This window comes from Panthera onca, chromosome D3 (genome assembly GCF_046562875.1).
Source record: "Panthera onca isolate mPanOnc1 chromosome D3, mPanOnc1 haplotype 2, whole genome shotgun sequence".
Taxonomy (NCBI): domain Eukaryota; kingdom Metazoa; phylum Chordata; class Mammalia; order Carnivora; family Felidae; genus Panthera; species Panthera onca.
The window spans coordinates 43,403,246-43,416,880 of NC_138350.1; the positions used below are offsets into that span (position 1 = coordinate 43,403,246).

A 13,635-nucleotide genomic window follows, 5' to 3' on the forward strand; every position below is an offset into this window, starting at 1 on the left:
CTCTCCATTTCCTTGGAGGGAAGAAACTCATCCTGTGAAGATCCCTCATTCTAGTATCTTTCCTGCCATTCTACCTTTCCAACAACTACCAACGGATTTCCATCCTAGTTCACCACACTTCTTGAAAGACTAATTGCTACCTGGCAGATTTTCATTCTTGATCCAATTTGACCTTCCTTACCTGTTGAAACTGTTGACCACCTCCCACTCTTCCAAAGTCGCTTGTCCTTTGGTTTTCAAAACCCTTCAGGTTCCTGGTTTCCTTCCTGCTTCTCCTACTGCTCCTTCTGCAAAGTGGTTTTCCTCATCCTTTGACTGACTCTCAAATGACGATGTTTCTCAGACTCCCCCCCCCCCCCTTTGACCCTTACTCCACATACTTTCTCTACAGTGGTAGTCCCTAGTAATCTCCCCAGTACAGACAACAGTTTTCCATGTGGCAACTGTCTGTCTCCAGGGTCTGTTTGTTGAGTTCTCATTCCTGAACTTGAGTCTTGAATTTCTAACTCCCTACCTAAAGGGCAGCCCTGATTATGTACAGTCCCCATCAACTCCTCCTAGATTCCTCAGAAACCTTTTATCTGGTCTCTAACTTTCACATTATTGCCAGAGTTACCTTCTATTTTTAAAAATCTAATTATCTTAATTTTTTTTTTTTTTGGAAAGCTTCCATTGGCTTTCTCCTGCTTTGGGGACAAAATTCAAATTCCCAATTTGGCATATAAGTTCCCTTACAGACTGCCTCCAAGCTACTTTTTGTTTGTTTCCACTGCATTTATTACTTATACAAAAAATATTCAAAAGAAAAAAATTTATTCTCACTTCTCCAATGGCTGTCATCCCTGCCTCTTGCCCACACAACTCCTAACCCCTTTCCTCAGGGCCAGTTCAAAACTGAACCTGTTCACTGCCACTTTCACAGAAAACAGCCAGTTCCAGGGATGTGGGGGGAGAAGGTAGGAAAAGGGTGACAATACTGTCCAGGTTCCACCCAGAAGTGGGCCAGGTGGAGATTGACAGAATTCAAACAGAAGGGCTGGTGGCCTCACAATGATGTAGTCTAACTAAAGTGGGCTGGAAAGGACATGGCATAGCCTGTCAGAGGCTTTAAAGGGTGTCTCATGGGCTTGTGTCAAACCCAGAAAAACTGACATCAGGAGAAGAATGTGGAGGACCAGGGAGGCAGTCTTGCAGAAAGTTTCCCAATTCTCCCAGGTTGAGAGGTGCAGAAAATCTAGAGGGCACCATTTTGGCAAAAAAACTTACTCTAGTATTAGGAGGTTACAAAAGTGCCACAGACACTGAGAAAGGCTACGAGGAGATACAGTTTCACAAAGCACAGTGATGACAGACCAGAGCAGTGGGGTTCATGTGACTGATGCAGAAACTACAAAATCTGGAAAGTAGGGAAAGTGGCCTTTCAGGGAGTGACTCTGTACGAGTCATACAGAATTGACCCCAGGTCAGACAACCTGGTTAGTCTCACAGAGCAGCTGGCAGCATTGGGGGCCTGAGGGGGAATCACATAAAAAGGATTTAATGAGCACCTAGGCGGCTGTCAATTAAGCCTCTGGCTCTTAGTTTCAGCTCAGTCATGATCTCACAATTGTGAGATTGAGCCCCACATCGGGCTCCACGCTGAAAGCATGGAGCCTGCTCAGGATTCTCTCTCTCTGTCTGTCTCTCTCCTCCCTTGTTCTCTCTCCTTCTTTCTCTAAAAATAAATAAATAAACACTTTTTTAAAAAGGACTTAAAACAAGCAGCTAGAAGAAAAGAATGGTAGAAAACTGCTCCATGGCTCTCAGGAATCAAGGGCAGTACTGGGGGCTGGGAGGACACATGCACAAGAAATAGCACCGAAGAGGTTTCCTATTCAACAGTCAGTCAGTTGGTGAGGGGGAAGAAGATCCAGGAAGCAGGTGATGGGAACAAAGTTGGGGTCCTATAGTCGAGTTTCTGGAGGCTGGAACAGAAGGAGGGCACACTGTAGACCAGTGATAGAACATAATTCTGGACTCCAAATGGGGGAGGTGGCAGATGGGATTGGGTGTCATTGATAGAGTAGTGAGTGGAACAGCACAGTTCACAGTACTTTCTAGGTGAAAAAATGAAATCAGGAAAAAGGAATAGCTTTTACTCTAATAATTATGAGTTTTGTTTTGGACATACTAATTTTGGACATATGAGTTTGGGTGAAGATCAGCAACTCAGAAAAGATATTATGGCCAATGATGTAGATGTGGGAGTTACCAGCAAAGATGGTAACAAACACTAATTGGCTCTCATGTTTTTCAACTATGGACTAAAGAAAGGTAGAAAGTTTATAGGAGGTAGAGAAAGGGTTGGGAGTTAGAATTTGGGGTATGAGGGAGAAAATCCATTGTTGGATTCTCTTGTTAGAAAAAAGAAACAAACCATAGTTAACGCTTTTCCTGGGATCCTCCCCTCTACCAGAAGTATGCAGCCCTTCCACCAATTTAAAGTCCAGAATCAAGAAATAAATGGATCTAAAGATGTTCATTCTCTTTCTTCTAAGAAGCTACTGATTCAAACTTTTCATCCTAAGCTCCTGTTGGCAACTTCAAACCCTTATCCATTCATCATCTCCACCTCTCTTGTTTTTGTGGTGTGTGTGTGTGTGTGTGTGTGTGTGTGTGTGTGTGTGTGTTTCTGCCCCTTTTGCAAAAGCAAGAGGAAGTAGGTAAGGTGGAAATATCTATTTCCCCTAAAAAATGATAAATAAACTGACAAAACTGAAAAACTTTTTTAAATAGAAAAATAACATCTTTGGGGTTCTATTTATTTAGATTCTTTTTCTTTTATTTTTTATTTTGAGAGAGAGAGAGTGTGTGTATGTGTGTGAGAGAGAGAGCTGAAGGAGAGGGGGAGAGGAAGAGAGGGGGAGAGAGGGAGAGAGAGAGAAGGAGGGGAGGAGGGGAGAGAGAGAGAGAGACAGAGAGAGAGAGAGAAACTGAAACTTAAGTAGGCTCTATGCTCAGGGCACAGTTCAACACAGGGCTCAATCCCACAATCCTGGGATCATGACCTGAGCCAAAATCAAGAGTCAAACATTCAACTAACTGAGCCACCCAGGTGTCCTGAGATTTCTTTTTCTTAACTTACTCTCCCTCTACTCCACGCCTTTGCTTTCTTAATGCTTCTGGGAAGTAAACACTTACATAGATCATCTAATTAAATAAGTAAAGTGAATTATGTGTTTCCATGCAACTTTTTAACATATTAACAATTGATAAATTTAATTACATAAAAATTAACCTTTTTTGGGGTGGAAAAACAATAGCAAACACCAAAAGCAAAGGCAAAATGGAAAACTGGCAGAAAATGTTGCACCCCATATCATACACAAAAGACAAAATTCTTTTATATATAAAGAACTTCTACAAATCAAGAATGAAACCAACAAGCAAATATAAAAATGGATAAAGACTGGACTTTTCAGAGAAGAAAATTCAAGGGCTTTTAAATGTTTGAAAAGATGTTCAATTTCATCCATAGTAAGAGAAATGCGGATTAAAACTACATTGAGATACCATTTTTCATCTGTCAGATTGACAAAGATCCAAAAGTAGATAATATTGTACACTGTTGAAGGTATGGTGATCCATAAATTGCTAACGGGAGTGTAAATTGGTTCAACGATTAGTTCAACTCTCACTTGGTACCTAATTATCAGGGATTCTTTCCAACCCAGCTTTTCTGTGCTTTTGGCGGTTTCCTATCTGATGTGGACCTTAGAGAAACAGAACTGTAATTGAAAATGTTTCTAATGTGTAGAAGAAATGAAGACTGCTTTGTGTGTGATAAAACAAAACCAGGGAAGTTTGGCAATATTTAACAAAATTAAAACTGCATATATCCTTTGACTCAGTATCCATCATTAAGGGACTAGCTTAAAATAATCATGGTATATACATGCCAGGGAATTCTCTGCAGCCACAAAAAAGAATGAGGAATATCTTTACATGTTTATACAGAAATATCTCCAAAATATTTTTTATTATTATTTTTTCATTATGGTAAGTGTATTCTTTAATCCACATCACCTATTTCCCCATCTTTCTACCCACCTCCCTTCTGGTAACCATCAGTTTGTTGTCTGTAGTTAAGTGTCTGTTTTCTTGGTTTGTCTCTCTTTCTCTCTCTCTTTTTTTTTTTTCCCTCCGCTGATTTGTTTTGTTTCTTAAATTCCACATATGAATGAAATCATATGGTGTTTGTCTTTCTCTGACTTATTAAACTTAGCATAATACTGTCTAGATCCATCCATATTGTTACAAATGGCAATATTTCATTCTTTTTATGGCTGAATGATATTCACCACATCTTCTTTATCCCTTCATCTATCAGTGGACACTTAGGCTGCTTCCATAGTTTGGCTGTTGTAGACAATGCTGCAATAAACATAAGGGTGCATATATCCCTTTGAGTTAATGTTTTTGTATTTCGGGGTTAAATACCCCGTAGTGCAATTCCTGGATCATGGGACAGTTCTATTTTTAATTTTTTTGAGGAACCTCCAAATGTCTTCCACAGTAGCTGCACCCAGTTTATATTCTCACCAACAGTGCACAAAGGTTCCTTTTTCTCCAGATCCTCACTAACACTTGTTTCTTGAGTTTTTTATTTTTGCCATTCTGCCAGGTGTGAGGTGGTATCTCATTGTGGTTTTGATTTGTATTTCTCTGATAGTAAGTGATGTTGAACATCTTTTCATGTGTTTTTTGGCCATTCATGTCTTCTTTGGGGAAATGTCTGCTCATGTCTTCTGCTCATTTTTATTTTTTTTAATTTTTTTTTTAAGTATACTTGTATTTATTTTTTTTTTAGTTTCTTTTTTTTTTATTTTTTATTTATTTTTTAATATATGAAATTTACTGTCAAATTGGTTTCCATACAACACCCAGTGCTCATCCCAAAATCTTCTGCCCATTTTTAAATTGGATTATTTGTTTGTTGCGGGGGCGGGGGGGAGAGTTGAGTTGCAGAACTTCTTCATACATTTTGGATACTAACCCTTTATCAGATATGTCATTTGCAAATATCTTCTCCCATTCAGTAGGTTACCTTTTAGTTTGTTGCTTGTTTCCATTGTGCAGAAACTATTTTGATGTAATCTCAATAGTTTATTTTTTCTTTTGTTTCCCTTGCCTCAGGATACATATCTAGAGTGATGTTGTTACAGCCAATGTCAGAGAAATTGCTGCCTGTGGTCTCTTCAAGGATTTTTATGGTTTCGGGTCTCATGTTTAGATCCTTGATGCATTTTGAGTTTATTTTTGTGTACAGTGAAAGAAAGTGGTCTAGTTTCATTTTTTTGCATGTAGCTGTCCAGTTTTCCCATCACCATGTATTGGAGAGACTTTTTTCCCATTGTATATTCATTCTTCCTTTATCAAAGATTAACTGACCATATAATTGTGGGTTTATTTCTTGGCTTTCTATTCTATTCTGTTGACCTATGTGTCTGTTTTTATGCCAGCATCATGTCATGTTTTAATTACTATCACTTTGTAATAAACTTGAAATCTGGAATTGTGATACCTTTGGTTTTGTTTTTCTTTTTTCAAGATTGCTTTTACTATCTTTTACTAATAGTAAAGATACTATTAACTATCAAGATTGCTTTTGTGATTCCATATAAATTTTAGGATTCTTCTGTGGAAAATGCTGTTGGTGTTTTGATAGGGATTGCATTAAATCTATAGATTACTTTGGGTAGTATAGACATTTTAACAATATTTGTTCTTCCAACCCATAAATATGGAATGTTTTTCTATTTGTTTATGTCATCTTCAATTTCTTTCATCAGTGTTTTATAGCTTTTAGAGTACAGGTCTTTCACTTCTTTGATTAAGTTTGTTCCTGGGTATTTTATTATTTCTTTGTGCAATTGTAAATGGGATCTTGTTTTACATTTTATTTATGTATTTGTTTTTAAATTTACATCCAAGTTAGTTAGCATATAGTGCAATAATGATTTCAGGAGTAGAATCCAGTGATTCCCCTACATATAACACCCAGTGCTCATCCCAACAAGTGTCTTCCTTAACGCCCCTTGCGCATTTAGTCCATCCCCCAACCCACAACCCCTCCAGCAACCGTCAGTTTGTTCTCTGTATTTAAGACTCTCTTATGTTATGTCCCCCTCCCTGTTTTTATATTATTTTTGCTTCCCTTCCCTCATGTTCATCTGTTTTGTATCTTAAATCTGTTTCACATATGAGTGAAGTCATATGATATTTGTCTTTCTCTGACTAATGTTGCTTAGTATAATACACTCTAGTTCCATCCACGTTGTTGCAAATGGCAACATTTCATTCTTTTTCATTGGTGGGTAATACTTCATTATATATATGTATACCATATCTTCCTTATCCATTCATCTGCTGATTGACATTTTGGCTCTTTCTATACCTTGGCTATTATTGATAGCTCTGCTATAAACATCGGGGTGCATATTGCCCCTTCAAAATAGCACACCTGTGGGATTGTTTTCTTAATTTCTCTTTTTGCTGCTTCATTATAGAAATGCAGTGGATTTCCATACATTGATTCTGTATCCTCCAACCTTACTGATTTATCAGTGTTAGTAGTTTTATGGTGGAGTCTTTAGGGTTTTCTATATATAGTAATATCATCTGCAAATAGTGAAAATTTTATTTCTTCCTTACCAATTTGGATGCCTTTTGTTTTTTTAATTTAATTTTTTTAAATGTTTATTTTATTTTATTTTATTTTGAGAGTGAGTGAGTGAGCGAGGGAAGGGCAGAGAGAGAGAGGGAGAGAGAGAACTCCCAAGCAGGCTCTGCACTGTCAGCATAGAGCCTAACATGGGGCTCGAACTCACCAACTATGAGATCATGATCTGAGCCCAAACCAAGTGTCAGATGCTTAACCAACTGAGCCACCCAGGTGTCCACCTTTTATCTGTTTTTATTGTCTGATTGTTATGGCTAGGACTTCCAGTACCATGTTGAATAAAAGTGGTGAGAGTAGACATCCTTGTCTGGTTCCCGACCTTAGGAGAAAAGCTCTCAGTTTTTCCCCACTGAGTATGATGTTAGCTGTGGGTGTCATATAATAATTCTTATAGATAATAAAGTTTTCTTGGACTGTCTCTAATGAGCTTCTCATTCTTGTGCTAGCCCTGCATTTTAAATTATTAAATTATTCAAACAGTATTTATGAGTACCTGCTCTGTAGGAGGGCACTACAATAGGTGCTGCGATATCAATAATAGGCAAAAACAGAAAAACATAGTGCCTACCTTCATGTAACTTAGAATTTAATAGGGAAGACAAACATTAATACACAAGTTATATAGCTCATCAGTGAATTAAATGCTGGTAAGGATATGAATAAGGTCCTGTGGGAGCTTTTAGCAAGGACTAAGGGGATCAGGGAAGCAATGCTTGAGATCTAAAGGATGAGGGGATTTAAACTGGCAAAATTAAAAGATAAGATGGGTGAAATTACAGGCAGAGGGAACATAGGTGTTTAAAGGCTGGTCAGTGTTGCTGGAGCACAACATTTAGGAAAATAACAGTTCAGGATAAGGCTAGAGAGATGGGCAGGGATATTTACACTATTGATTTTTATACTCAGAGTAATATAAAACCATGAAGGGCTCTAGCAAGGATTGACAGGTTATATTTGCACTGTAATGCAGAGAAATGATTGGAGAGCACCAGACAGGAGGCAAGGAGAGCAATTAGGTAAGTTCGTGCTGTCTCTTGGCAGGAAACCTCAGGTCCCACCCCCAGAGCTGTTTTGAGTGTCCTTATAGCATGGTGACTGCCTTCTCCTAGAGCAAGTGATCCAAGAGGTCAAGGCAGAAACTGCAGTATCTTTTATGACCTTGGAAATCACAGGCTGTCATTTGTTTGGTATTTTAGTGATCGCACAAGTCAACCCTGATTCAGTGTGGGGGCGGGCATACACAGGAGACAAGAATCATTTAAGCCACCTTCGAAGATGGCTACAGACTAAACCTTGTGGAACTCCAACATTTCATTTCTGGGTGGTATATTGTGGGAGTGCAAAGGAAACTGAGAAGCAGCTAGGGAAGGAAGAATACCAGATGAAATCCAGCCGAAGAAAAGGAAATTTCAAGAAATCTACCAAGAGGGCATGTTAGAGGAGAGCCAAAAATATGTTCATTGGATTTAGTGACATAGATTTAATGACTGAAAGCTCTTTCCTCATGATATAATTTAACATTTATTTTGACTTACCTCCCCTTATAACTTTTATTGAAGAGACTTTTTTCCCATCTTTTTTTTTAAGTAATCTTTTAACATCCCTATGGATGTTTTCATAATGTTCCCCTAAAACTCTGATACTTTGAGTGGAATTGTCTTAACTTTATGATTTTGTTTGAGAAACATATTTTTACAACAATTAGGTTTCTCTTTAAAACACCTAGCACATGTTTCAAAGGGGCACATGCACCCCGATGTTTATAGCAGAGCTATCAACAATAGTCAAGGTATGGAAAGAGCCAAAATGTCAATCAGCAGATGAATGGATAAGGAAGATATGGTATGCATATATATAATGAAGTATTACCCACCAATGAAAAAGAATGAAATGTTGCCATTTGCAACAACGTGGATGGAACTAGAGTGTATTATACTAAGCAACATTAGTCAGAGAAAGACAAATATCATATGACTTCACTCATATGTGAAACAGATTTAAGATACAAAACAGATGAACATGAGGGAAGGGAAGCAAAAATAATATAAAAACAGGGAGGGGGACATAACATAAGAGAGTCTTAAATACAGAGAACAAACTGACGGTTGCTGGAGGGGTTGTGGGTTGGGGGATGGACTAAATGCGCAAGGGGCGTTAAGGAAGACACTTGTTGGGATGAGCACTGGGTGTTATATGTAGGGGAATCACTGGATTCTACTCCTGAAATCATTATTGCACTATATGCTAACTAACTTGGATGTAAATTTAAAAATAAATAAATAATGAAAAATGACGAATTAAAAAAAATTAAAACCTCAATTCTACCTTACACTCAATAAACATTGTTGAATGACATTAATTACTCTACCACTCTGAGATTAAATCTGTAATTTTAAAATAAAAATAAAAATAAAACACGTAACACCTTCCTCTATGTGTGTAAAATTTCACTTAAATCACCTAAATAAAGATTGGCAATTTAAAAAATGTTAAAAAAATAAATAAAAAAATAAAAAATAAATAAAAAATGTTATCATATATCTGTCATTAAGTTGATCCCTGGGTATTATTTTTGTTGTTGCTACTGTGAATGGGATCTCTTCCCCTCCCCCATTACCACCATAATGTTTTCAATCTAGAAATGTATTTACTTTATTCCCCATTTTATAGATAAGAGGCCCAGAGAATATCGGTGACTGGGCTATGGTTATAGAGTGGGAGAGTTGGGGACTGCAGATTTTGAACATCTGAATTTTATTGTGCTACTATAGGAAATGAAGTTGCTTATCCAGTCGAACTTTATTAAAATTAATAGTCTCTTAAGTATTACTTTCTTTTTTTTTTTGTTTGTTTTCTATTTTTTTATTAAGTTTTTTTATTTTAATTCCAATATAGTTAACATACAGTGTTATACTAGTTTCAGGTGTATAATATAGTTATTTAACAATTCTGTACATTACTTAGTGCTCATCATAATAAGTATCACTTTCTTTGTATCAGATTTCAAAGTAGTACTATACGTTTTATAGCACATCTCCAGTTTTTAGCATTGTCAATTTGAAATACAGTGTCAGGGCTTGAGAAACTGCCTCTCATCTCCATTCAATTCTCCCAAGACCTGATTCCTACCAGACAGGAACTATTTTTTCTTTGAGGTCTACATAGACCTAACAACCTATTGCACTGAGTAAATATTTAATGGAAATTGAATATTTCCTCTGTGGTGGATCAATTTACTCTTGTTGATTATCTGAAGAAAGCATTTTTTTTTTGTTTTTATTTTATGTCCTGTAGTAGGTTAAGATATTTGTTTTCCTGAATATTGTTACTAATGCCAAAGTTTGTTTCAGTGATATAATCCATGTCTCTTAGTTGTTGTTTTTTTTTTAGCCATCTATTTTTCCTGGTTTATTTATGCAATTTGAATTATTATGTTATCTCAAATACACGTGTGAGATTCATTGACTTGGTAGCATGCAATAACATCATTTGCTGTGAGGATTGTTTTTTCTTGAATTCATGGTAGTTGGAGCTCTGAAAATGAAAAATATTTGCTAATGAGGTATAAGGATGTTGATGGTACATTTTTTAATGGCAGAAATATAATTTTTATTGACAAATATCTCCAAAAACATAAAAAATTTTTAGTTGACAAAAATGTGTCTTTCTTGTATTTTTAACTATCAGCATATATTTAATTGTATTATTCAAAATTTTTCATAACTGATTTTAGGTTTCAGTGAAATATATATTTGCCTGTGAGTCTTTAAATATATGAAGTTAGTGACATAGCTTGAAAGTTTCAACTTGTAAAAATGAAATCACTATAGTGGAATCATTTAGTGCAAGTTGTTAATGTGGCATTCAGTTGGAATTTATCAGAATCAATTAGAAAAACAAACTTCTCATTTAATGAAAAAAAACAACAACAAAGAAAACAGGGAAAACTGTGCATATATATTTCATCCTCTTTCCACACTAAGACGCATGTGAATGTAATTTTGAAATAAAGAATTCATGCATACTGACAAAATATCCTTAATTTTTAAGGAATAACTTCACTGTGTTTCACATTTGATGACTGCTGGGACCTGTATTTCTATGTAAATAACTGTTGACATTGTTTGATGTTTATTTCACTAGAGGAAAATTGTATGATGACAGTTATAGTACATATTTGATAACAAGGGTAGGTAAGATAAATCAGTTGAGTCATAGTGGTCTGATATCTGTTTTTAAGGTCTTTTTGACCCAGGAGTGTATGACCTGTGAAATCTGTACTTTGTTGGATAAGATATTTTACAATGCAAGGATTTAAATTTAGATGAACATCACTGCAGGAACTTGGCTGATGTGGCCAGAAACATTGAGCATCAAAGTATAAATTGGAAAAAGTTTAAGAAGTTCTGACAACAATTAACATATGTGAGAAGACAGAAGCTAAAGAAAGTTTCTTTTCTTCCCCAACTTATAACAAAGAGAACCTGAAATTTAACCTGGTATTTTCAAAGCGCTAATTACTCAGCAGCATTCCATTTTGTGAAAGCTTTGCCAAGAAAATGTACCCAAATCTTGAGTTACAGACCGTTCTTGCATCTGATTGGAAGGGGCATAGGAGTTGTTTGGAAGGTTGCAGATCCAAAGCCGCACAAATGAAGGTTGAGACTTGGGGGAGGGTACGACTCAGGGAAGGGAAGTTTCGTAGACATTACAGCCTCTGTCCAGAGGCCAAATGGGAGATAAATCACCTCTGGCCACCTCTCTTATTATTGAAATGGTTCAGCCCTGGGGTTTAACTGAAGGACTTACAGGGTTTTGAAGTGCAAATAGGATGGTGAAGGGTAAACCCTTTTAGGGTTTCATTTTGATGGATTTTTTTCCTGTGTGGATTTCTGGCACTGACTGTGATCTGGAAGGGGCCCTTAAAAAAGAAAAGTTTTGTTTTGTTTTTGATCAATCAGGCAATAAGAACTTTCCACAGGGGTGTACTTTTCCTGCATGCATATCGATCCTATTGTGTTTAAAAGTAAGTCATTTAAGTGGGCTTTTTTTGGGGGGGGAGCCTTCTGCAATGGAACTGTCATTTCAAGGTCACGTCTCTCTTTTTGGTATTAATGCCAAAATTTGAAAGTGTTGAATGATATGGTACTTTTGGATCAGTAATTCTGGGTGAATTACTTAGGATCATGGTGTGTTAAACAAAAAACAAAATGATCTGGTTTAAAGATCAAGTTTATATTAGAACAAGTCCTTTTATATTGATAAGCAGTCTCTATTTAATCTTTTCCCCATTTAGTTATATAAATTGTGCATATTCATTTAATTATTTTGTATGCATTCTGTTTTGCCAGCATTAAAATAAAAACCAGAAAATTCCGAGATTCTGAAATATTTGCAGTATCTTCTTTGTACAGATACACTGAAATGTGAGGAAATAAGAGAAACATTAAAAAAATGTTTAAAAAACAGATATGTTGGGGCGCCTGGGTGGCGCAGTCGGTTAAGCGTCCGACTTCAGCCGGGTCACGATCTCGCGGTGCGTGAGTTCGAGCCCCGCATCAGGCTCTGGGCTGATGGCTCGGAGCCTGGAGCCTGTTTCCGATTCTGTGTCTCCCTCTCTCTCTGCCCCTCCCCCGTTCATGCTCTGTCTCTCTCTGTCCCAAAAATAAATAAAAAACGTTGAAAAAAAAAATTAAAAAAAAAAAAAAAAAAACAGATATGTTGATTTATCAAGTTGGACATTTTTCTGTTACCCCACAAATAGTTCAAACCCCGGAGATAAAATATCTTTTAAGTTTTATATTTTTTTAGTAAAATGGGACTGAGAGGACAGTCACTAGTGACTTCAAAGAAAAATAATTGTAACTAAAGGCTTTTTGTGCAAAAATTTTAAAGGAAAATTAAAATAATTGTATCAAAGAAATGCCACGGCAAATGCTTACATTTCTTCTTAGAAGTATAGTTGACAGAACTTTTCTTAAGCATTTCACTCTTTATTTTAGATTTAACATAAATATTTGTATCATTTACCTGGTTTGAAAATGATAATTTAGCTGTAGCAGAGATTTTTCTTCCTTGTTGCTTGATACCTAATATAAAAAACAGTTGTTAATCTCTGTAATTGACATTGATCACATGATGTTCTTAAGTGACCTTCAAGTCAGGTTTTGTTTTTCTATTCTTCAAAATTTTCCCTTCGCTGTATTTATGTAAATTTAGAGTTAAACTAAAGTTAAATGTTAGAATTTGCATTTACCTATTCCTGCATGAAGATTTTAAATAAGATGCTTAAAAAACGAAAAACAAAACCCTAGATGGCATCAGGCAGCATCCCCTGTATCTACAGCGTCCCTGTCATTAGTTTGTTGCTGGGAGATGTTAATATAACCCTTCCTTTGTTAGAAAAGAGATCTGTAGCCCTTCCCAGAATCCTCTTGTTAACTGTCTTTTTAACCCAAGTTGGAAGTTGTCTGATGAATGAATGGTGAGCCATTTTTATGAGCTACATATACTGTTGACATTGTGTCACACGTTGCTTTTTAATTTCTAAATGTGTTTTTAATTTGCAAAGCATGCCTGTGCCTAGCAGTAGAATTGAGTCAGCATTTCTGAGTCCAGATATTGCTTTATGCAAGCAGGACAGGTCAGGCTTACAAATGCTCTGTCATAAGCCTTAGCTTTACTGAAACACACACATGAATAAATTTCACTTCAAATATGGTTGAATAAAAGAAGATACTTGAGAAAGGCTCTTTTTCCCAAGAACTTCTCTTGCCTCTTGGCAAGTGAATTGCCCCAATATAAAGGCGTTGGGAGGGAAAAGTGAGCCTCAGAGTGAAAAGGCAATCCACAAATAATCACTCTTTTCTGCCTTTGATTTGTGTCAGATTTTGTGTGTGTGTGTGTGGCAATTG

At 36.5% G+C, this 13,635-nt stretch overlaps 1 protein-coding gene across 4 annotated transcripts in view; it reads left to right on the forward strand.

Moving 5' to 3' along the window:
- Positions 1 to 13,635, forward strand: part of GREB1L (GREB1 like retinoic acid receptor coactivator) — a 280,368-nt gene that overhangs the window by 107,885 nt on the left and 158,848 nt on the right. The window contains exon 1 of one of the 4 annotated variants that reach the window (XM_060613405.3): positions 11,457 to 11,747. The exons of the other annotated variants lie outside the window; for them this stretch is intronic. The gene's annotated coding sequence lies outside the window, so the exon portion shown is untranslated. Of the gene's footprint in view, positions 1 to 11,456; positions 11,748 to 13,635 lie in introns of those variants that run through there. 4 annotated transcript variants of the gene reach the window in all.